Source organism: Triticum urartu, chromosome 7A (assembly GCF_056163025.1).
Source record: "Triticum urartu cultivar PI428250 chromosome 7A, HENAU_Tu73, whole genome shotgun sequence".
In the NCBI taxonomy this organism is placed as follows: domain Eukaryota; kingdom Viridiplantae; phylum Streptophyta; class Magnoliopsida; order Poales; family Poaceae; genus Triticum; species Triticum urartu.
Window position 1 is genome coordinate 661,662,238 of NC_141879.1, and position 24,106 is coordinate 661,686,343.

A 24,106-nucleotide genomic window follows, 5' to 3' on the forward strand; every position below is an offset into this window, starting at 1 on the left:
GCTAGACATGGAGGCGGTGGCGGAGATCGACGAGCACCAGCCGTAGTAGTACTCTTTGTTTTGTTTAATTAAGAGCATCGGTCTTTAATTTGTTAGAGTAATGTTTAGGTCAGCTAGCTCTGTTTAATTGCTGAACTTGCTCGATTAAGAAGTGTGGCTGTGCTGTAGTCTCCTTTGTGTACCCAAATTATGCAATGACGTGGATGACCACTGTAACCATGGAAATTCGAACCAAAATTTTTTACGTTCAAACTCGTCACACACGGGTTAAGCTATCTGAATCATTTGTGATGTTCACGTATCGTACACAGTTCTGAATAAGGGACCGTTTCTGATGACACTTTGCGCGCCAGTTTTTTCGCTGAAGCGATTCCAAATTTTCGACTTCCGCGAAAATATCTACTTCCCCGCCCCCTCCCCCTTACGAAAAGCCACATTTCCCCTATATCCGCTTTCCTTTCCAAGTTGAAACCTTCACTCCGTGCTTGCAGTGCCACCTCCTCGTCGGCGACCCTCCTTCACACTGCTCGGCCTTGTCTATCCAGTCAGGTAATTGCTACCTCTTGAGCATGCGTTGGTTTTCCCTTTAAGAGGAAAGGGTGATGCAGCAAAGTAGCGTAAGTATTTCCCAAAGTTTTTGAGAACCAAGGTATCAGTACAGTAGGAGACTACACGCAAATCGCCTAGTACCTGCACAAACAATCAAGAACCTTGCAACCAACGCGATAAAGGGGTTGTCAATCCCTTCACGACCACTTGCAGAAGTGAGATCTGATAAAGATAATAAGATAAATATTTTTGGTATTTTTATTGTATAGATTGGAAAGTAAAGATTGCAAAATAAACGGTGACAAAAATTGGCAAGTTGACGGGAAACTAATATGATGTAAAATAGACCCGGGGGCCATAGGTTTCACTAGTGGCTTCTCTCAAGATAGCATATATTATGGTGGGTGAACAAATTACTGCCGACCAATTGATAGAAAACCGCGTATTTATGAGTATATCTAGGCACAATCATAAACATAGGCATCACGTCCGTGTCAAGTAGACCGAAACGATTCTGCATCTACTACTATTACTCCACACATCAACCGCTATCCAGCATGCATCTAGATTATTAAGTTCATAAGAACAGAGTAACACATTAGGCAAGATGACATGATGTAGAGGGATAAACTCAAGCAATATGATATAAACCCCATCTTTTTATCCTCGATGGCAACAATACAATACGTGTCGGTTCCCTTTCTGTCACTAGGATCGAGCACCACAAGATTGAACCCAAAGCTAACCACTTCTCCCATTGCAAGAAAGATCAATCTAGTAGGCCAAACTAGACCGAAAATTCGAAGAGACTTGCAAAGATATCAAATCATGCATATAAGAGTTCAAAGAAGAATCAAATATTGTTCATACATAATCTTGATCATAAACCCACAATTCATCGGAACTCGGCAAACAAACCGCAAAAAGTGTTACATTGAATAGATCTCCAAGAACATCGAGGAGAATTTGTATTGAGAACCAAAGAGAGAGAAGAAGCCATCTAGCTAATAACTATGGACCCGAAGGTCTTTGGTAAACTACTCACACATCATCGAAGAGGCTATCACTACTGGAATCAGCTACTTTGCCATCTGCCAGCTCTTTGCCGTCAGCTAGCGGACGGCAACGAAGCTCTTTACTATCAGCTACCCAAAAGCAGACGGCAAAGAAATGGCAGACAGCAAAGAAGCTCTTTGTCGTCCGCGAGCTCTTTGCCGTCGGCCAGCAGACGGCAAAGAATCTTTGCCGTCCGCTGGCAGAAGGCAAAGAGAGAGGTGGTCCCCACCCCCCGCCCGTTTGGAAAAAACATAACGGCCCACCTCTTTGCCGTCTGCCAGCAGACGGCAAAGAGGCAAAAGGGCGGACGGCAAAGAGAGGCGGACGGCAAAGAGGACACTACCTAACGGCCCGTACCCCCCCGCCCGTTACTCTCTGTTCTCTCCTCGCCGACGCGCCCCGCCACCACTTCCCACCCCACCGCCGGAGCCGCCGCCCGCCGCGCGCGGCCGCCCCTACCACTCGCCACCGCCCCGGCCCCCCGCCGCCCCGCCGCCACGGCCCCCCGCCGCCCCGCGCCCCACCGCCCCGAGCCCGGCCCCCCGGCGCCCCAGGCCGCCCCCGCGCCCCGGCCAGCTCCTCCACCGGGGGCCTCCTCCACCGCCCCGCCCCCTCCTCCACCGGCCCTGCCCCAGGTAAGCCCCTCTCCTTTTTTTCTATTTTTTTCTGTTTTTTTCCTTTTTAGTTTTAGTTTAGATTTAGTTTTAGTTTTAGTTTTAGGTTTAGTTTTAGTTTAGTTTTAGGTTTAGATCTAGTTTTTTCCTTTTTTCTGTTTTATTAGTTTTAGATTTATGTTTAGTTTAGATTTAATTTTAGTTTTAGTTTTAGGTTTAGTTTTAGGTTTAGTTTAGTTTGAGGAAAGAAGAAGAAGAAGAAGAAGAAGAAGAGAAAAAGAGGAGAGGAGGAGAAGAAGAAGAGGAAAAAGGAAAGGAAGAAGAAGAAGAGGAGGAGGAGAAGAAAAAAGAAGAAGAGGAAGAAGAAGAAGAAGAAAAAAGAGGAGAGGAGGAGAAGAAGAAGAGGAAAAAGGAAAGGAGGAAGAAGAAGAAGAAGAAGAAGAAGGAAAAAAAGGAAGAAAAGGAAGAATAGGAAGAAGAAGAAAAGGAAAAAAGAGGAAAAAACCCCGACCCGACATGGCACCTCGACCCGACACGGCACCCCGACCCCGACCCGGCACCCCGACACGACACCCCGACCCCTAGACCCCGACCACGACACCCCGACCCCGACCCCGACCCCGACACCCCGACCCCGACGCCGACACCCCGACCCCGAGTCTGACCCGACACCCCGACCCCGACACCGACACGGCACCCCGACCCCGACCCGGCACCCTGACCCGACACCCCGACCCCGAGACCCCGACACCGACACGACACCCCGACACCGACACCTTGACACCACACCCACCCTTACCCCGACACCGACACGGCACCCTGACCCCGACCCGGCACCCCGACCAGACACCCCGACCCCGAGCCAGACCCGACACCCCGACCCCGAGACCCCGACCCCGACTCGGCACCCAACCCGACACCCCGACCCCGAGACCCCGACCCCGGGCCTGACCCGACACCCCGACCCCGACACCGACACGGCACCCCGACCCCGACCCGGCACCCCGACCCGACACCCCGACCCCGAGACCCCGACCCCGACACCCCGACCCCGGGCCTGACCCGATACCCCGACCCCGACCCCGACACCCCGACCCTGACCCCGACCCCGACACCCCGATCCCGACACCCCGACCCCGACCCCGACACCCCGACCCCCCGAGCCTGACCCGACACCCCGGCCCCGAGCCTGACCCGACACCCTGACCCTGACCCCGACACCACACCCCGACCCCGAAACAACACCCCGACACGGACAAGGCACTACCCCGACATCGACACGACACCCCGACCCCCCGACCCCGAAACAGCACCCCGACCCCGAGACGGCACCCCGACACCGACAGGACACCCCGACCACCGGCACCTCCCGAAAAGGTGTTCTTTGGCCTTCCAGAGGCCGACGGGGTCATATATTTGTGAATTATTAGTTAGGTCATATATTTTTCGATTTTGTTATGAAAAACATCATATATAATTGTGTTGATTGTGTAGTTTTAAATGTGCAGTTGTTTCACCGCTGCGAGGTTTGGTGTTCGACGACCTCGCCGTGCGTTTGACGAGCTCTGCCCCATCATTCGTGGGTGAGCACAAATGACAAGTCCTCCTCCCCCATTAATTATTTGATCTATTTCGATGAAACTTGATAGCTAGCTATATATGTGTCTTGAATCATCAGTATGCGTAACCAATATGTGTCTCCCGTTCGAAAGTGTCATAGTTGTAAATATGCATGCATTTGCATATTTATAACCTTGATTCTTTCAAATTGTCCAACGCTATCCATGGACAGCCCGAGTATGTGTAGATTGGGTTTGTTTTCCCATATGCTCTGCTCCGGATCCGAAGCATATATTTCGTCAGTGCCTCCCCTGTTGTTCTCCGGGTACACATCCTCTCTGTTTATTGCAGAGACGTGTATCAGGAGAACAGCGGGGAGGTGCTGCCGAAATTTTGCGTCGGATCCGGAGCATAGCATGGGAAAATGAACCCAATCTACACATACACGGGTGGGATTAGGACCTATCATTACCTATTAGAGTGTAGGTTGCATGGACGTAATAAAATTGACAAAGTAGATCAACTAATGAATATATACATGGTGAATTACATATATAATTGTTGTGTGTCCAGTAGCTCTGAAAGTCAAGATGAGTGACCGTGCTTGGATGTATACCGGTCACACTGGTCAGAACAAATGGAGCGCTGAATGGTTCACAAAAACTAAGGGGTTTGTGCAAGCCGCATTTCCAAATGGCCAAAAGAAAACCTGGTGCCCCTGTTTCCGGTGCAGCAATTGGGAAAAGAAGACAGAGGCTGAAATGGGCAAACACCTGCAGAAGAGTGGTTTTACGCCCGATTATACGGTGTGGACATTTCATGGTGAGTTTGCCCAACGTGACCGAGCTGAGGTGGATCGTCGTCGCACCGATGAGCATGGTACCGACGAGCATGGTACCGGGATGGAAAACATGGTGCAAGGCTATGATGATGCTCGGGATTCGGACGAGGAGATGGAGGAATCTGCAAAGGCCTTCAATGAAATGTTGGAGTCTTCGAAACGTCCGCTCCACGAGCACACTGAGCTTTGTCAGTTGGATGCCATCTCACAAGTAATGGCTCTGAAGGCTCAGTTCAACTTGGGCAGAGAATGCTATGACGCAATTATGACAGTATTTGGACGCTTTCTACCCAAAGGGCATGTAATGCCTGCAAACCTGTACCAGTGGGACAAAATCCTCCGTGCACTGAAGATGCCCTATGAGAAGATACATGCCTGTGAGAAAGGATGTGCCTTATTTAGGCTTGACTATGCGGACTTGAACTATTGTCCCATTTGCAAGTCTTCCAGGTATATTGTGGTAGACAACGGTATGGGTGAGAATACACAGACCAAAATCCCCGTTAGTGTTCTTCGGTATATGCCAATCGTACCAAGACTTCAACGTCTTTTCATGGTCGAAGAGACGGCCAGACAGATGACATGGCACAAAACAGGCAAAAGAACCGAACTAGATGCAGATGGGAATCTGATGATGGTACACACATCGGATGGTGTTGCGTGGAAAAAGTTTGATGAATTACATGCTGACAAAGCGGCAGATCCGAGGCATCCTCGAGTCGGCATCAGCACGGATGGGTTCAGTGTGTTTGGTATGACGGCAGCCCAATACAGTTGTTGGCCCGTATTTGTCTTTCCACTCAATCTCCCCCCCGGACAGATTATGCAAAGAAAGAACATTTTCCTGACGTTGATAATTCCAGGACCCAACTATCCGGGCAAAAATATGAATGTGTACATGCAGCCGCTTAAGGACGAATTGCAAGAAGCCTGGGATAATGGGTTCAAGACATACGACGCCTTTAGCAAACGGAACTTCATAATGCGTGTCTGGTACATGTACTCGACGCATGACTTGCCGGCGTATGCGCTATTCGTTGGCTGGTGTGTGCATGGAAGGTTCCCGTGCCCCACATGCAAGGGAGCTCTTGAGTTTCGTTGGCTTCAGGCCGGTCGCAAGTTTTCTTGCTTCGACATGCATAGACAGTTCCTGGATCCTCGCCATAAGTTCAGGAAAGACAAGAAGAACTTCATCAGGGGTAGAGTTGTCAAAAACTCTGCACCACCTGCATTGACAGGCCAACAGACCCTAGATTAGTTAAACGCTCTCGAGCCAGATCCACAACGTCCAGGGTACTTCAAGGGGTATAATACTAAGCACGCGTGGACTCACAAAACATGCTTATGGGATCTTCCTTACTTCAAAGACCTCCTTTGCCCACACAACATCGACGTGATGCACACTGAGAAGAATATCGCCGAGGCACTTTTTGGTACATTGTTCGGCATAGATGGGAAGTCAAAGGATAATACTAAGGCTAGAGTTGATCTGGAGGCGCTATGTGATAGGCCGTTACAAAACATGAAAGAACCGAAAGGAAAGCAGAACTGGACGAAGCCAAAGGCATGGTTCAATCTTGGAAGGCCAGCTATGAGGGAAATTCTCTTGTGGGTGCAATAGCAGTTGATGTTCCCCGATGGGTATGCAGCGAATCTAAAGAGGGGAGCGAATCTTGATAAACTGAAGATATTTGGTCTCAAGAGTCATGATTGGCACATATGGATTGAGCGGGTAATGCCGGTGATGTTGCGTGGCTTCATCCCTGAGGATGAATGGCTAGTACTGGCAGAACTCAGCTATTTCTTCCGTGTTCTTTGTGCGAAAGAACTATCGCCTGGCGTGCTAGAAGAAATGGAAGAGTTGGCGCCAGAGTTGATCTGCAGCATTTGATTTTGCATCTCCCGACCGAGGCAAGATTGGGGGGGCCCGTGCAAAATCGTTGGTGCTACCCAACTGAGAGGATGCAGAAGACGCTTCGAGAAAAATGTAAAAATAAACGTAGAATTGAAGCATCGATGGCTGAGGCATTCATCACAGAGGAGGCAGCAAACTTCGTAACAGCGCACTACGAAGCCAAAACTCGTCATTTGCATAATCCGAAGCCTCGGTACAATGCTGACGAGCCTAAAAAGTGTGGATCCAACCTTAGCCTATTCAAAGGGAATCTCGCACCAGCTAGTGTTTCACATCCAGTATCTTTGGATAACGAAGAATGGCGGACCATTTCGTTGTATATCTTCAACAACCTGATAGAAGTGCGGCCGTACATCGAGTAAGTTCTCGGTACATTGTTTCGCAACTTCTATTTCCTTTGAACTACTCTTATTCCTGGATATGTCATATAGTCGATACGTCGCCATATTCTCGTATGGAGTGGAGATCCAAAAGGATTCCGTCGAAGAGTATGAGCTTCTCGCAAAGCAAGGAGGTGGCTATCCCGGTTTCATCTCTTGGTTCAAACAAACGGTAATTTCTATTAGGCAATTTCATTTCATTCGCTAATTTGTGCATAATGCAACAATCCTTTCATATTAAACTTGTAGGCTAATTCAGAGTCTATGGGCGCCGAATTGAGACAAGTCGCTAATGGTTTTGACTATAAGGTCCGTTCATTTTGACAAGTACGACATCAACGGGTATCGCTTTTGTACCTATGGCAAAGAGCTATCTATGGCCGACCAAATGTCTACAAATTGTTGTGTATCTGCTATCGGCGAAGGAGGTACCGAGTATTATGGGAGAGTTGAAGCAATTTATGAACTTCTGTTCTATGGTGAAAACCCACCGAATGTCGTAGTCTTTCAATGTTATTGGTTTCAGCCGAAGGAGACTAGAAGGACTCATGAACATATAGGGCTAGTTGAAATCAACCAAAGCACTCATTTAGATGTTCCTGATGTCTATATTATGGCTCAACGGGCGACCCAAGTATTCTATCTACCGTGGGCCTGCCAAACTAATCCAAATCTCAAAGGTTGGGATGTCGTTTATGAAGTGCCGCCACGTGCTAGACTTTCTCCCCCAAAGGAAGAGGATTATGAACCTCACATTAACCCAGACACATATGAAGGAGAATTCTTCCAAGAGACACGTTTTTCCAAAAAGCGTTTCAAGAACCGCTATACTTCACCCCAAAACATTGAAGTAGACAGCGACAATGAATCCGACATCACCCCAGAGGAGGAACAAGAAGAGCCGGAACAAGAAGAGGTTACTGCTGCGGATGACCTATCAATGCTTGACCGATTACTTCAAGGTGGCCTTGCACATGTTGATGCCAATGAACCCTATGAGCCCATCATTGATTATAGTGATGATGATGATTATGCATTTATTGATGATACTGATCGAGATTATTAGTAGTGTCAGGTATTCAATTTTTTTATGTTGTACTTGATGATGATACACTTAAGTGATATACATATTATTATTATTCATGTCGGTACTTTTTTTATGTTGTACTAATTTCGTTTATTCTTTGTCATGGCAGGTGTTGAAAGATGGTGGGCACTGGTCGGGAGCACGCCGAGGCCCCTTCTTCGTCGGCGCGTGGTGCGAGGTCTTCCATACCACACGCACCTCTCCGCCGAGTGTTGCTGGACAGTATGGCGATACCGCCGGGCCCTTCTTCATCGACCGCGGTGCCCAGCAGGGGACAAGGTAAGAAGAAGAGAGGAGTTGGAGCACGTGGTCGCGGGAGAGGAGGTAGGGTGACTCGTACGGTGCCTTCCTCGCCACTGCCCCCAGCTGTTTCACCTGAGCACGTGACTGCTAGGGTGGACTCGTCTGAGGAGGAGGCTGCACGGACTCCGGTCCACGAGCCTCCGGTCCACGAGTCTTCGGTCCACGAGCCTCGGGTCGACGGGCCTTCGGCCCACGAGACTTGGGCCCACGAGACCCCGAAGGAGCACACGTCTGGATGGGGTACCTGGTCGGGTCAGCCTGAGCATGGCGGGGAGCCGAGTGGCCTGGCTGATGATGGCGGGGAGCCGACTGATGAGGAGGGGGAGGAGGGGGGCAACGTCTACCAGCGTGGTGCTACACAGCTCCCGTCCGTGCCGGTGACCCGCGAGTAGAGGTGGTTGATTTTCCCTGATGGGGAGAGGTACGTAAGTGCATTTAATATTTTTGTACCTTCTGCATTCACGTTTCTTCAAATAACTAATGTGTTGGCCTTGTCATGCTGCAGGGGTTGGGACCACCATCATAGTGTCCGCCGGCCCAACTCCGTCCTTGGAGTTCTTTGCCGGCAAAACTTCCCGGGGTTTGTCACATTGCCTGGTGAGGGTCGGCTTCCAGAGCTTGGATTGAGCTGGGAGCACTACGTGGCTGCCCCGGCCCCGCCGGATGAGATTATCAACGATGTCGTGTGCGACACGAGGGCAGACATGGTGATCAGAAGGTTCTGGGTAATTTCTCCTTTACACATTTAAAAATCTTCAACTAGCTAGTTATTAATTATACTAATCAATATTGTCTCATTTGATTGCAGACATTCTACAGGTGTGAGGAGGGATACGAGGAGGACGCGGCACATTTTATCGAGAACGTCTGCAAGCGCCTACTCCAGAACTTACGGCACGAGGCTCGGGTGCAGGCTGTTCGAGACTACTACGCCTTGCGTGGTATCAAGAAGACCAAGCCGGCGTGCCGCGATAAGTTCCTGAGTAAGGAGCAGTACATGAAGGTAATTCTTAAGGCCTTCTCTACTTAAGTTCCTTCATTTAGTAATTCTTAGCCGTAGCGCTCAAGTTTCTATTTGCTAACTTAGGCACCTCTGAGATGGTGTGCGGATCGGATGGATTGTTGGGAGGTGTTGGTCGATGAGTGGTGCTCAAAACAATGGCTAGCCCTCCACAACGAGGCCAAGTACAAACGTGTCCAAATGGAAGGTGTGCCACACCATCAAGGCAGCTCCAACTTATATCAGTTCGGGCGCAACTGGGTATGTGGTTTGCTTCATGATTCATGCAATTCATTCATCATGCTAGCTTGAGCCCTTTAATTACTAATTTTCATTGTTTCTCTCTTTCAGGCATGCTACAATAAGGCAGATAAGGTGCCAGAGGTGTACGACCTGTATGCCATGGCCCACACTGCCTCTTTCAAGAAAGTCAAGGCTTTCTCTCAGTCTGACCTCGATGATGCAAACAACTTCACCAACATCTCCTCCCACAACAAGCTCGTGAGATATAGAGATGAGGGGAAGGCGAGGAAAGGGGAGGACTTTAACCCGAGCCAGGGTCCCATTGATCCAGAGCTAGTGATGATATCTGGTGGCGGGAGGTCCCATGGCTCCATAGCCATTGGAGATGGACTTATCCGTTGTCCTAGCACTCTCCCGGAGATCAAGGCGCGCCAGTCGAGCTCCGCTCCTGAGATAAGGCCTCGTGAACGGCCAGTGCAACTCGCCATCAAGGTTAGTGATACGTACTCAGTTATCTTTCTCCATTACATTGTGTGCGCTTCCATCAATGATTACAAATGGTCATGTGAGTGGTGTTGCAGGCTGCTACACAGAGTGAGAGAGATAGAACGGAGAAACTTCTGGCGGAGGCGGCGGAGAGGCAGCGGGAGTTGGAGGAGAGGACGACAAAGATGATGGAGGAGGAGAGGGCATGGAATGACATGCAGGCAAGGGCCATGTACAAGCTCCTTGTGGTAAGTTTCTTCTGCAGATTAGCCAAAACATTCATGTAGTGTTTGTCTCATTACTAACTAGTATGACTGAGTCGTCAAAACCAAATGTGCAGTCTGTGTGCGAGAAGACAGGTCAGACCGCTCCGCCGATGCCAGTGATTGCTCCTGGGACCACAATGAGTTTTATTTGAATGGACATTACTTGCTAGTCTTAACATTTGAGTGTCATCATGCTAACAAGACATTGGAAATGATCTTTGGTGCAGCGTCACTCCAGACAAGCATCGCACGATCCTTCTCCAGCTACCGACACGAGCCACCCCGCTCCTACACCTCCTGGATCTTGGTAAGTTTATCTAGTGTTTTGCTTAACACATGTATAAAGACCTAGACTTAGCTTTATTTCCGCCAATGCTTACCATAATGACCTAGACTTAGCTTCTTCTCCTCCAAAATGACTTAATAAGCTTACTGACCTCCAAAACCATCCATTTTACCTAAGTTAGCTCTAAAACGATCTGTACTTAGCTTACTTATGTCAAAAATTGCATAATTACCTTAGTTAGCTCATAGACGATCCATTTTACCTAAGTTAGCTCTAAAATGACCCATTTTACCTAGGTTACCCTATAAATGATCCAATTCATCCAAGTTAGCTCAAAAATGACCCATTTTACCTAGATTAGCTCCTAAATGATCCATTTTACCTACGTTAGCTTTAAAATGACCCATTTCACCTAGGTTAACTCCAAAATGACCCATCTTACCTAGGTTATCTCATAAACGATCCATTTCAACTAATTTAGCTCATAAACGATCCATTTCACCAAGTTAGCTAAAAAACGATACATTTCACCTAAATTAGCTCTTAAATGATCCATTTCACCTAAGTTAGCTCAAAAAGATCCATTTCAACTAAATTAGCTCATAAATGATCCATTTCACCTAAGTTAGCTCAAAAACGATCCATTTCAACTAAGTTAGCTCATAAATGATCCATTTCACCTAAGTTAGCTAAAAAACGATCCATTTCACCTTAGTTACCTCAAAAATGATCCATTTGACCTTAGTTAGCTCATAAACGACCCATTTCAACTAAGTTAGCTCATAAATGATCCATTTCACCTTAGCTAGCTCATAAACGACCCATTTCAAGTTAGTTAGCTCTTATATGATCCATTTCACGTAAGTTAGCTCATAAATGACATACTCTTCTTGTTCTAGTCTTCTTCTTGTTCTACTCTTCTTCTTGTTCTAGTCTTCTTCTTGTTCTACTCTTCTTGTTCTAACTTTCTTATTTTTCATTTTGCAGATTTCATTCACTTGACGAAAGCTTGCATAGATGGAGTGCTCCTTATCCCTTTCTTTGTTTCTTTTGTATCATTGAACTATGCATGTATCGTTGGATGAAACTATTGTAATATATATGGTTGGATGCCTCTATGTTGAACTTGTTATGTACGATGGAACTATGCATGTAATATATATGGTTGGATGATGAAGTTATGTGTTCGATATCTTATATGTTTGCTCTGTAATGGCCTTTTGAAATATATCTATATATGTCATATATATTTGTGATGAAAATTGTTGGATTTAACAAAAAACAGATAAAAGAGCCAATATGCAGGCTCTTTGCCGTCTGCCACCGACGGCAACGGGCTCTTTGTCGTCTGCCGCGGACGGCAAAGAAGACACGTGGCATCCAGCTGTGCTTCCTGGGAGCTGACCCATTTGGTCAGTTTGCCTACAGTGGCAGACGGCAAAGACTTTGCCATCAGTGGCAGACGGCAAAGAACCTGCACTTTGCCATCAGTGGAAGACGGCAAAGAACCTGCCATGTAGTGACGTGTAGATGACATCATACGGCGGACGGCAAAGACACTAGAAATTTTGCCGTCAGCGGCGAACGGCAAAGGCCTGCCGTTAGCCACTTAACAGACTGACAGCGCAATTATTGCCGTCCGCTCTCTTTGCCGTCCGCCGCGGACGGCAAAGGGCCTTTGCCGTCAGCCGCCAGGAAGCATACGACGAAGTAGCTGTTTACCGTAGCCTACTTTGCCAGAGCCTTTTGCCGTCCGCGGCTGACGGCAAAGGCCTTTGCCGTCCGCTGTTCATGCCTTTGCCGTCCGCCGTGGCAGACGGCAAAATAGCTGATTCCTGTAGTGTATGGTGTTGATGTAGAAGCCCTCCGTGATGGAATCCCCCTCCGACGGATTGCCGGAAAAGGTCCCCAGATGGGATGTCACGGGTACAGAAGGTTGCTGCAGTGGAAAAGTGGTTTCGTGGCTCCCATGGATGTTTTCAGGGTATAAGAGTATATATAGGTGAAAGAAGTAGGTCAGTGGAGCTCTGTGGGGCCCACGAGGGTGGGGGCACGCCTCCCAACCTCGTAGCCGCCTCGTTGCTTCCTTGACCTCCACTCTAAGTCTCCCGGATTGCAATTGTTCCAAAAAAGATCCTCGCGAAGGTTTCGTTCTGTTTAGATTCCGTTTGATATTCCTTTTCTGCGAAACACTAAAGTAGGCAAAGAACAGCAATTTGCACTGGGCCTTCTGTTAATATGTTAGTCCCAAAAATAATATAAAAGTGCATATTAAAGCCCATTAAACATCCAAAACAGATAATATAATAGCATGGAACAATAAAAAATATAGATACGTTGGAGACGTATCAAGCATCCCCAAGCTTAATTCCTGCTCGTCCTCGAGTAGGTAAATGATAAAAACAGAATTTTTAATGTGGAATGCTACCTAACATAATTTTCAATGTAATTTTCTTTATTGTGGCATGAATATTCAGATCCGAAAGATTCAAGACAAAAGTTTAATATTGACATAAAAACAATAATACTTCAAGCATACTAACCAAGCAATTATGTCTTCTCAAAATAACATGGCCAAATAAAGCTATCCCTATAAAATCATATACTCTGGCTATTCTCTATCTTCATCACATAAAATATTTAAATCATACACAACCACGATGACAAGCCAAACAATTGTTTCATACTTTTGATGTTCTCAAACTTTTTCAATCTTCACGCAATACATGAGCGTGAGCCATGGACATAGCACTATAGGTGGAATAGAATGGTGGTTGTGGAGAAGACAAAAAGGAGAAGATAGTCTCCGATCAATTAGGCATATCAGCGGGCTATGGAGATGCCCATCAATAGATATTAATGTGAGTGAGTAGGGATTGCCATGCAACAGATGCACTAGAGCTATAAATTTATGAAAGCTCAACAAAAGAAACTAAGTGGGTGTGCACCCAACTAATCTATGAAAGCTCAACAAAAGAAACTAAGTGGATGTGCATCCAACTTGCTTGCTCGCAAAGACCTAGGGCATTTTGAGGAAGCCCATCATTGGAATCTACAAGCCAAGTTCTATAATGAAAAATTCCCACTAGTATATGAAAGTGACAACATAAGAGACTCTCTATCATGAAGATCATGGTGCTACTTTGAAGCACAAGTGTGGAAAAAGGATAGTAGCATTGACCCTTCTCTCTTTTTCTCTCATTTTTTTATTTGGGCCTTTTTAATGGCCTCCTTTTTTATTTCTTTTTTTCGTCCGATGTCTCATCCCGACTTGTGGGGAATCATAGTCTCCATCATCCTTTCCTCACTGAGACAATGCTCTAATAATGATGATCACACACTTTTATTTACTTACAACTCAAGAATTACAACTCGATACTTAGAACAAAATATGAATCTATGTGAATGCCTCCGGCGGTGTACCGGGATGTGCAATGAATCAAGAGTGACATGTATGAAAAATTATGAATGGTGGCTTTACCACAAATACGATGTCAAATACATGATCATGCAAAGCAATATGACAATGATGGAGCGTGTCATAATAAACGAAATGGTGGAAAGTTGCATGGCAATATATCTCAGAATGGCTATGGAAATGCTATAATAGGTAGGTACGGTGGCTGTTTTGAGGAAGGTAAATGGTGGGTTTATGGTACCGGTGAAAGTTGCGCGGTACTAGAGAGGTTAGCAATGGTGGAAGGGTGAGAGTGCGTATAATCCATGGACTCAACATTAGTCATAAAGAACTCACATACTTATTGCAAAAATCTATTAGTTATCGAAAAGAAGTATTACACGCATGCTCCTAGGGGGATAGATTGGTAGGAAAAGACCATCGCTCGTCCCCGACCGCCACTCATAAGGAAGACAATCAAAAAATAAATCATGCTCTGACTTCATCACATAACGGTTCACCATACGTGCACACTACTAGGGAAAAGCCTATACACAGAATTTTACCAGTAGCGCTGTACAAAATCAAGCGCTCCTGCTACTTAGTAGCAGCGCGCGTGAATAAACCGCGCTGCTGCTATGACTTTAGCAGTAGCGCGTACTCGCGAAAAGCGCTGCTGCTACGTTCGAACTGGGCGCACATGGCTAGTCCAACCTAGCAGTAGCGCGTATAATGGCCCAACGCTACTGCTAATCTCCTTAGCTGCAGCGCGCTTACGTGTAAAGCGCTGCTACTAACGGAAATAAAATAAAGTGAAAAAAGGGGAAAAAAAGGAGAAAGGAATAGCAGTAGCGGGTTTCAGTAAATGCGCTATAGCTAACTTAGCTATAGCGCATTTCCGGAAACACGCTACCGTTACGTTTCACTTAAACAGCGGTTTCCCCCCACCTCGCCCCCCGGCCACCAATTCTTCCCCAAATCGTCCCTCGCCCTCGCCGCCGTCTCCTCACCGCTGCCGCCCGAGGCCGCCCTCAGCCTCACCGCCGCCGCCCGAGGCCGCCCTCAGCCTCACAGCCGCCGCCCAAGGCCGCCCTCCACGTCACCGTCGGCGCCCTCCACCTCACCGCCGCCCGAGCCCCCCCAGGACCGCCCTTGCCCGTGCCCGAGCCCACCCTCTCCGCCCCTGCCTCCGTCACCGAGCACCTCCCCGCCAACGTCTCTCCCCTCTCTGTAAGTCCCCCACCCCTCCCCCTCACTCATCTCTCTCTGTATTTTAGAGAAAAAATTAGATGTTTTTCAGTTAGGGCACTAGAGTTTTGCTAGGTCAATTAGGTTAGTAGTGCTGCTAGTAGTATTGGTACAGTAGGTTAATTAGGTGATGTTAAATGAATAACCTAAATGAATGAAATTAGTAGTTAACTGAATTTTTTTCCTTTCATCATTATAGAGCACTAAAGTTAACTGAATTTTGTTCTATTAGTAGTTAAATGAATTTTCTTCTACACTTTGTTTTTGAATTAGCTTGCGAAATTTGGACATGTGGTTGCTTGTGTATATTTGGACACTGTTTGCAGGGAATGATGCTTAGTGGCCTATGTTTTGCCGGAATGTTGATTCATTTCTTTTCTGGCAAATTTCAGGTTCTCGATTTGTCCACTTTTTAGCAAAGCTCATGCCGAAATTTTCCGTGAATTTCGGCATGACTTGTGCTACAAACTAGGACATATCGAGTGCCCGTGATTTGCCGCACCAGGAAGGAGTCAACATTCCTGCAAAACAATAGGCCTTTTTTATGTCATTATTCATTTTATTAGGTCTAGAATTAATTGACTAGATTTAATCATAGGAAACATGGCTAGCAACGATGAAGGATAGGGTTCTGGTGATTGCGACGACGCCTACCGGGCGGCAGACGAATTATTTAGCCTTACCGATGGTCAACCGATGTTATTGCTGGGCCCACCGGTGGCATCAGGGACTGAGACCGACATGCAGACCTGTGCTGAGACTGAGACCGGCGCTCAGACTCAGACCGGCATCGAGACTGGCGCTGAGACTAAGACCAGCGCTGCCTCGGGGAGCGGAGCCGGTGTAGAACCGAAAGCAAAGAGGCAACGGGTTCCTAACAAACTCTGGACTACTAGAGTGGTGGTCACGGAGGTGGATGACGGCAATTTTGAGCCAACAGCGCCCGAGGAAGTGCGTCGATGCTACGGCAATCAAATAGGCTGCATCGTACGGACAACCGCCACCATCAACGATGAGAAACTGCAGAAGATAGAAAATATGAGGAGCTCCCTCCTAAAGAAGTTTCACCAGATATTCTTGTTCCCGGGCCGGAATGAGAAGGATTATAAAGATCCAGATGAGGACCCGGCAATGAAGAAGATAAACAAACACGCCATGACCAAGTTTAGCGACGCGTTGGCCCCCTGGAAAAATCGAGTGAAAGCAAGGATCATCAACAAGAAGGAACCCTACTTCGAGATTGTAAAGGATAATCCGACAATCATGGAAGAGTAGTTTCAAATATTCAAGGAGGCTTGCGAGGCCGAAGATGCCAAAAAAAAGTCTAAGTACATGAAGGGGTTTCAAGAGAGGAACATTGGGAGCCACCACCTCGGAAGCCGTGGTTACGGCGGAAAGAGGTCCAAATGGGCCAAGGAGGACGCGGAAGCCGTGAGTCTAGGCATCCCCGACCCCTTGGCGGAGTTCACCGTCCCGCAGGAGCGTGACGTCCTCAGGGCCCGGCACCATTGGGACCTAGTGAAAAAGGTTTACGAGACAACACCGGTCATTACAGAGTTCATGAGACTGCTGGTAATTTTAGTTTCTGATCAATTTGACTGCACACGTTAGTCATACTTGTAAACGATCGTTGTGCCTTTTGCAGAGAGAGCAGCACAGGATTGCGGCCGAAAGCGACTCGCCGTCTGAGGCATTGGCGAGGCCCAAGTGGGACACTCCATTCAACCAGGCGTTGAACATATTGAAACAACAACCGGTGGATACTCGACCGTCATATGGACGCGTGCACGGTGTCGGAGACGGCGCCACGTGGAAGAAGTACTACCGTGAGACCACGGAGGAGAGAAAGGAAAGACGGAGGTTAAATGAAGAAAACATCGACAGGAGGGTTGAGATTGCGGTTGAGAAGAAATCAACTGAGACAGTCGCAACAGCGGTAGCTGCCGCAAAATAGGTGGCTTTAGATATTTCTACTACCTTGGTTCCGGCCATTTTCTATTGGACCAGGCAAAATCCAAAAAAAGATGCAGCGGACTTTCCCCTTGCTGACTTCTTGGCGGGGAGCAGCTCGACTAGCGTTGCACCAGCACCTGCAGCTGCACCTGCTCCCGCACCGGACGTGCTAGGCGGTGCTTCGTCTTTGGCTGAGCTCGACGCCCTCACGGTATCTGTCACACCGGCCCCCTTCAATATAAATGTATAATCTCCCGTTTTCGTTGCCTTTCGGATGTCTCACGTTGCAGACTTTTCTTTGCAGGCCGACAAAACCCTGTGCACCATATTGTACACCATCGGCGACCAGAAGGTGGACGTGGGGAAGGCGACGATAATGGAGCTGAAGGAACCATTGTTCTACAGCCGGCCGATCCCCCCGAACGTCTTCAAGGTTTCCGTGGCTAGTGTCAAACCGGGCCACGAGAATTTGCCACCTCCAGTACTACTGGGGGATGACGACGAGACACCGGGGCGGCTTGGTGATTGTTGCAATGCTGGGTGGGTCCTGTTGTGGACAAAGAGTCTGCTTCCTCTGGAGGCGGCCGGGAGCACACCCACGAGCACGCAGCCTCAGCAAGGTATGAACATCAACACCCCACCTACCCAATTATCGTCGGGTTTTGGGTTGGGTGATAGCGGACGGGGTAAGGACGAGGCTCCATTAGTCGCTGATGACATCGCCATGGATGAGGATGAGGACGACGATGGCGCTGCTGAACAGTATGTCTATACTGGCGCCTCCTCAGGGTTTGAGCGTCATGAGTCGGTGCCTGAATTGCCGTCTCAACATATTATGGATGACCTTCCGGTAGTAAAGAAGTTTAGGAAGAGAGCGAGGAAAGGCAAAAAAGTTGTTTCTATGATCCAGCCGCCTCAGCAGCCTCGGCTTCAGGACCGTATAGATATGCCCGGTACGGATAAATGGCATATCCCCGGTCAATCAATCCTACCTCCAACAGCGCTATGGGCCAGATTCGGCGATCTAAAGAGACTTCATGACGATGTGCTGCGGGTAGAGAAAGACCTCATCGCCTCAAAAGATCCAGGATACCCAATCTACGTGGTTAACGTTCCGCGGCAAATGTCGTACGTCGACAGCTTCCCCGCGGATAAGTTCTTCCTCCGATTCGATTACATATTCGACATGTTTCACGTGAAGAAGCTGGATTTTACGTTTGTCCGCCTTTATGCCTTGCACATGAACTACATCATCGGGGTTGAGCAGATATCTCATATCTGTGTCGCTGACCCGTACTACATGCAGGAGGGCTTCTTGGGAGTCTGCGCAAATCATCGTGAATACGTGAGGGATTACATCATTAGTTTCATGCTCACCAATAAGGACAAGGGGGCGATTCTCGTGCCTTATCATCCCGTGTAAGTCATCCGCGCTGCTATCCTTCCTTCGATTTCAATCATTCATTTGCACGGTGGAGGCTAATTAATTTGAGGACTTATTTTGCGCAGTGGCGGGCGCGCCGTCCTCATCATCCTCTACCCCCGATTCTCCCACGCTCTTTACATGGACTCGTCGAAGAACATTCACAAAAAGGATTACACCCACATCAAGGATGTTCTCGATAGTGCTATTTTACTACCAAGAAAGGGGTGGAGAGGTCAGGGACAAGAAGAGAAGGGGCGGCAGGGTCGCCTTCGGCCATAAGACCGACTTCTGCTGCATCCAGCAACCGAACGATTCTCTTAATGATGGATTCTATGTCCTACACCACATGCTGGAGTACAGACGGGATCACCAGAACCTTCGCATGTCACCTAGATCCGGCGATGCCCATATTCTGCAATGGGCAAAGGACATAGGAGATATCGAGGATCATCGACTTTGAGCTGAGTTCTATAACATCCAACGTGAACTTGCCCAAATCATCATGAAGGAGGTCGTCGAAAAAACAGGGATGTTCTACGAAGAAGGACAAATGTCGCGGGAAGACGTCCGAACATGGATAGCCTCTCAGCGTCTCGACCTGAAGCCTTTCACTAGGCTCGGGGACTATCTCCCTGACTTGGATGGATGGAACGACATGTTGGAGTGATTGTCGATATATGACAATGTGTCCGTTTAGTCCATACTTTCTGTATGACAAAACTTTGAGTTATGCATGGTGAAACTTTATTTGTGATGTAATTAAACCGTCCTCCTCCTCGACTATCGAAAATCACTCTAGTTAGGGCATTTTGGGGTACGATGAACTTTGTTATTTATGCTTATGATATGTTGTTCTTATTTTTGCCAAGTCTGTCTCTTTCTGTTGCTCAACTATATATGTTGCATATCATCGACTCATGTGATGATGCAGGTGCATAGACCATAGATGGCAAAGAAGTGATATGCCAAGAGTATATATACGACAAGTGGCCGGAGTGTCAGGCCCTTCCGGTTTCTGAGTGACAAGCAATAGTTAGTTTAGAGGTTCATGCTAATGCAAAAGAGGGATATGAACTCATGTTCTCAAAGTGATAGCTGTCCTCGCGTATATCATTGTTTAGATGGATGACGATGTATTTGCATATCATTCGAGACATGTATCGCTATTTTCGAGATGATGACAAGAGATCACTTTGTGTTGGATGATGATTATGATGATGACATGATTTGATGAGACTAATTGTATGTATATGCTATGATTACATTTGTATGTGTATGATATGCTAAAGATTATTGTATAAAGCCTATTCAAATACAAAACAAATCCAAAACAAATATGCAGGAAAAAACTAATAAATAAACTAGTAGTAGCAAGGGGGGAATTTAGCAGTAGTGCCTCATTGTCAGTAGCGCGTCCCAGCAAACAGCGCTGCAGATAATATCAGTAGCGCCCTTTCCCAAAGAGCGCTACAGCTATTCATGTATAGCAGTAGCGTGGGACAACCGGCGCTACTGCTATCACTACAGGAATCCAGTACTTTGCCGTCTGCCATGGCGGGCGGCAAAGGCACGGACGGCTGACGGCAAAGCACTTTGCCGTCCGCGGCGGACGGCAAACAGTGACGGCAAAGATAGGGTCGGCAAACAGGTCCTTTGCGGTCTGCTTTTTATGGCGGACGGCAAAGAGCCCTTTGCCTACAGCGGCGGACGGCAAAGAGGGGGGACGGCAAAATGTTGCACGTCCGCCAGCGTTACTCCGTTAGGCGGCTAACGGCGGCCTTTGCCGTCCGCCAGCGGACGGCAAATTTGAGCGCCTCTTTGCCGTCCGCCAGATGACGTCAGCAATACTTCAGCGCCCGCTTTTTTTGTCGTCCGCCTGGCGGATGGCAAAGGCAAAGTCTTTGCCATCAGCTTAGCTTTGCTGTCCGCCACGGTAGGCAAATTGGCCAAATGGTCCATCCCCCAGGAAGCATAGGTGGGCGCCATGTGCCCCCTTTGCCGTCTGCCACCGACGGCAAAGGGGTCTTTGCCGTCTGCCGCGGACGGCAAAGTGCCTACACTGCCTCTTTTTTATTCTGTTTTTCTTATATCCAACAATTATCACAACAAATATATCACAGCACATATATATCCATCACATAAATATCCAGCACATACATATCCAACATAATAAATATCCAGCACATATATATATCCATCCATACATACATAGTAGGTTGCACATAGTTCCATCGATCCATACATATTACAATATGCAAAGTTTCATCATAGCAAGCGAGCAGAATACAAGAAGTGCATCAAAGGAAAAAATAGGAAAAAGCAAGCAATCCATCATAGGAAGCTCGCTTCCGTGAAGTGAATGAAACCTGCAAAATGATAAATAAGAAAGTTAGAAAAAGAAGACTAGAAGAAGAATTAGACTAGAAGAAAAAGAATAGAAGAAGAAGACTAGAAGAAGAAGTATATGCCATTTATTAGCTAACTTAGGTGAAATGTATCGTTTATGAGCTGACCTAGGTGAAATGGGTAGTTTATGAGCTATCCTAGGTGAAATGGATCATTTTGGAGCTAAGTTAGGTTAAATGGGTCATTTATGAGCTAACCTAGGTGAAATGGGTCGTTTATGAGCAAACCTAGGTGAAATGGGTTGTTTATGAGCAAACCTAGGTGAAATGGGTCGTTTATGAGCTAACCTAGGTGAAATGAGTCGTTTATGAGCAAACCTAGGTGAAATGGGTAGTTTATGAGCTAACCTAGGTGAAATGGATCGTTTATGAGCTAACCTAGGTGAAATGGGTCGTTTTTGAGCTAACCTAGGTGAAATAGGTCGTTTATGAGCTAACGTAGGTGAAATAGGTCGTTTATGAGCTAACGTAGGTGAAATGGGTTGTTTATGAGCTAACCTAGGTGAAATGGGTCATTTATGGGCTAACCTAGGTGAAATGGGTCGTTTATGAGCTAACCTAGGTGAAATAGGTTGTTTATGAGCTAACCTAGGTGAAATGGGTCATTTATGAGCTAACCTAGGTCAAATGGGTCGTTTATGAGGTAACCTAGGTGAAATGGGTCGTTTATGAGCTAACCTAGGTGAAATTGATCATTTTGGAGCTAACTTAGTTGAAATGAGTCGTTTATGAGCTAACTAAGGTGAAATGCCACGTTTTTGAGCTAACTAAGGTAAAATGGATCGTTTTTGAGCTAACTTAGGTGAAATGGGTCATTTTGGAGATAACCTAGGTGAAATGGGTCATTTTGGAGCTAACCTAGGTGAAATGGGTCATTTTAAAGCTAACGTAGGTAAAATGGATCATTTAGGAGCTAATCTACGTAAAATGGGTCATTTTAGAGCTAACTTGGATAAATTGGATCACTTGTAAGCTAACTAAGATAAAATGAGTCATTTTAGAGCTAACTAAGGTAAAATGAGTCATTTTAGAGCTAATTTAGGTAGAATGGATGGTTTATGAGGTCAGTAAGCTTATTAAGTCATTTTGGAGGAAAAGAAGCTAACTCTAGGTCATTATGGTAAGCATATTGGAGGAAATAAAGCTAAGTCTAGGTCTTTATGCATTTATTAAGCAAAACACTAGAGAAACTTACCGTGATCACGGAGGTGTAGGAGCGGGATGGCTCACGCCGGTAGCTGGAGAAGGATCGTGCGATGCATTTCTGGAGTTAAGCTGGACCAAAGATCATTTCCAATGTCTCGTTAGCATTATGACACTGAAATGTTAAGACTAGCAAGTAATGTCCATTCAAATTAAACTCACCGTGCTCCCAGGAGCAATCACTGGCATCGGGGGAGCGGTCTGACCGGACTTCTCGCACACAGACTGCACATTTGGTTTTCACAACAGAGTCATACTAGTTAGTAACGAGACTCAAATGTTAAGACTAGCAAGTAATCTGGAGAAGAAACTTACCACAAGGAGCTCGTACATGGCCCTTGCCTGCATGTCATTCCGTGCCCTCTCCTCCTCCAACATCTTTGTCGTCCTCTCCTCCAACTCCCGCTGCCTCTCCGCCCCCTCCGCCAGAAGTTTCTCCGTTCTATCTCTCTCACTCTGTATAGCATCCTGCAACACCACTCACATGACCATTTGTAATCATTGATGGAAGCGCACACAATCTAATGGAGAAAGATAGCTAAGTACGTATAACTAACCTTGAAGGCGAGTTGGACTGGCCATTCACGAGGCCTTATCTCAGGAGCGGAGCTCGACTGGCGCGCCTTGATCTCTGGGAGAGTGCTAGGACAACGGATAAGTCCATCTCCCATGGCTATGGAGCCATGGGACCTCCCGCCACCAGATATCAGCAGCAGCTCTGTATCAATGGGACCCTGGCTCGGGTTAAAGTCCTCCCCTTTCCTTGCCTTCCCCTGATCTCTATATTGCACGAGCTTGTCGTGGGCGGAGATGTTGGTGAAGTTCTTTGGATCATCGAGGTTAGACGCAGAGAATGCCTTGACTTTCTTGTAAGGGCCAGTGTGGGCCATGGCATACAGGACGTACACCTCTGGCACCTTATCCGCCTTATTGTAGCGTGCCTGAAAGAGAGAAACAAAGTAAATTAGTAATTAAAGGGCTAAAGCTAGCATGATGAATGAATTGCATGAATCATGAAGCAAACCACATACCCAGTTCCGCCCGTACTGAAATAAGTTGGAGCTGCCTTGGTGGTGTGGCACACCTTCCATTTGGGCACATTTGTCCTTGGCCTCTTTGTGGGTGGCCAGCCATTCTTTTGAGCACCACGCATTGACCAACACCTCCCAACAATCCATCCGATCCGCACACCATCTCGGAGGGGCCTAAGTTAGCAAATAGAAACTTGAGCGCTACGGCTATGAATTACTAAATGAAGGAAGTAAGTACAAGGCCTTAAGAATTACCTTCATGTACTTCTCCTTACTCAAGAACTTATCGCGGCACTCCTGCTTGGGCTTCTTGATACCATGCCTGGCGTAGTAGTCTCGAACAGCCTGCACCCGAACCTCATGCCGTAAGTTCTGAAGTAGGCGCTTGCACTCCTTGTGGATAACATGATCTGCCTCCTCCTCGTATCCCTCCTCACACCTGTAGAATGTCTGCAATCAAATGAGACAATATTGATTACTACAATTAATAACTAGCTAGTTGAAGATTTTTAATTGTGTAAAGGAGCAATTACCCAGAACTTTCTGATCACGACGTCTCCCCTCGTCTTGCACAAGACACCGTCAATAATCTCACCCAGCGGGGCCGGGGTAGCCAAGTAGTGCTCCCAAGTCAATCCAACCTATGGAAGCCGACCCTCACCAGGCAACGTGACAAACCCCGGGAAGTTTTGCCGAATCAGAACTCCAAGGACGGAGTTGGGCCGGCGGACACTTTCATGGTGGTCCCAACCCCTGCAGCATGACAAGGCCAACACATCAGTTATTTGAAGAAACGTGAATGCAGAAGGTACAAAAAGATTAAATGCACTTACCTCTCCCCATCGGGGAAAATCAAC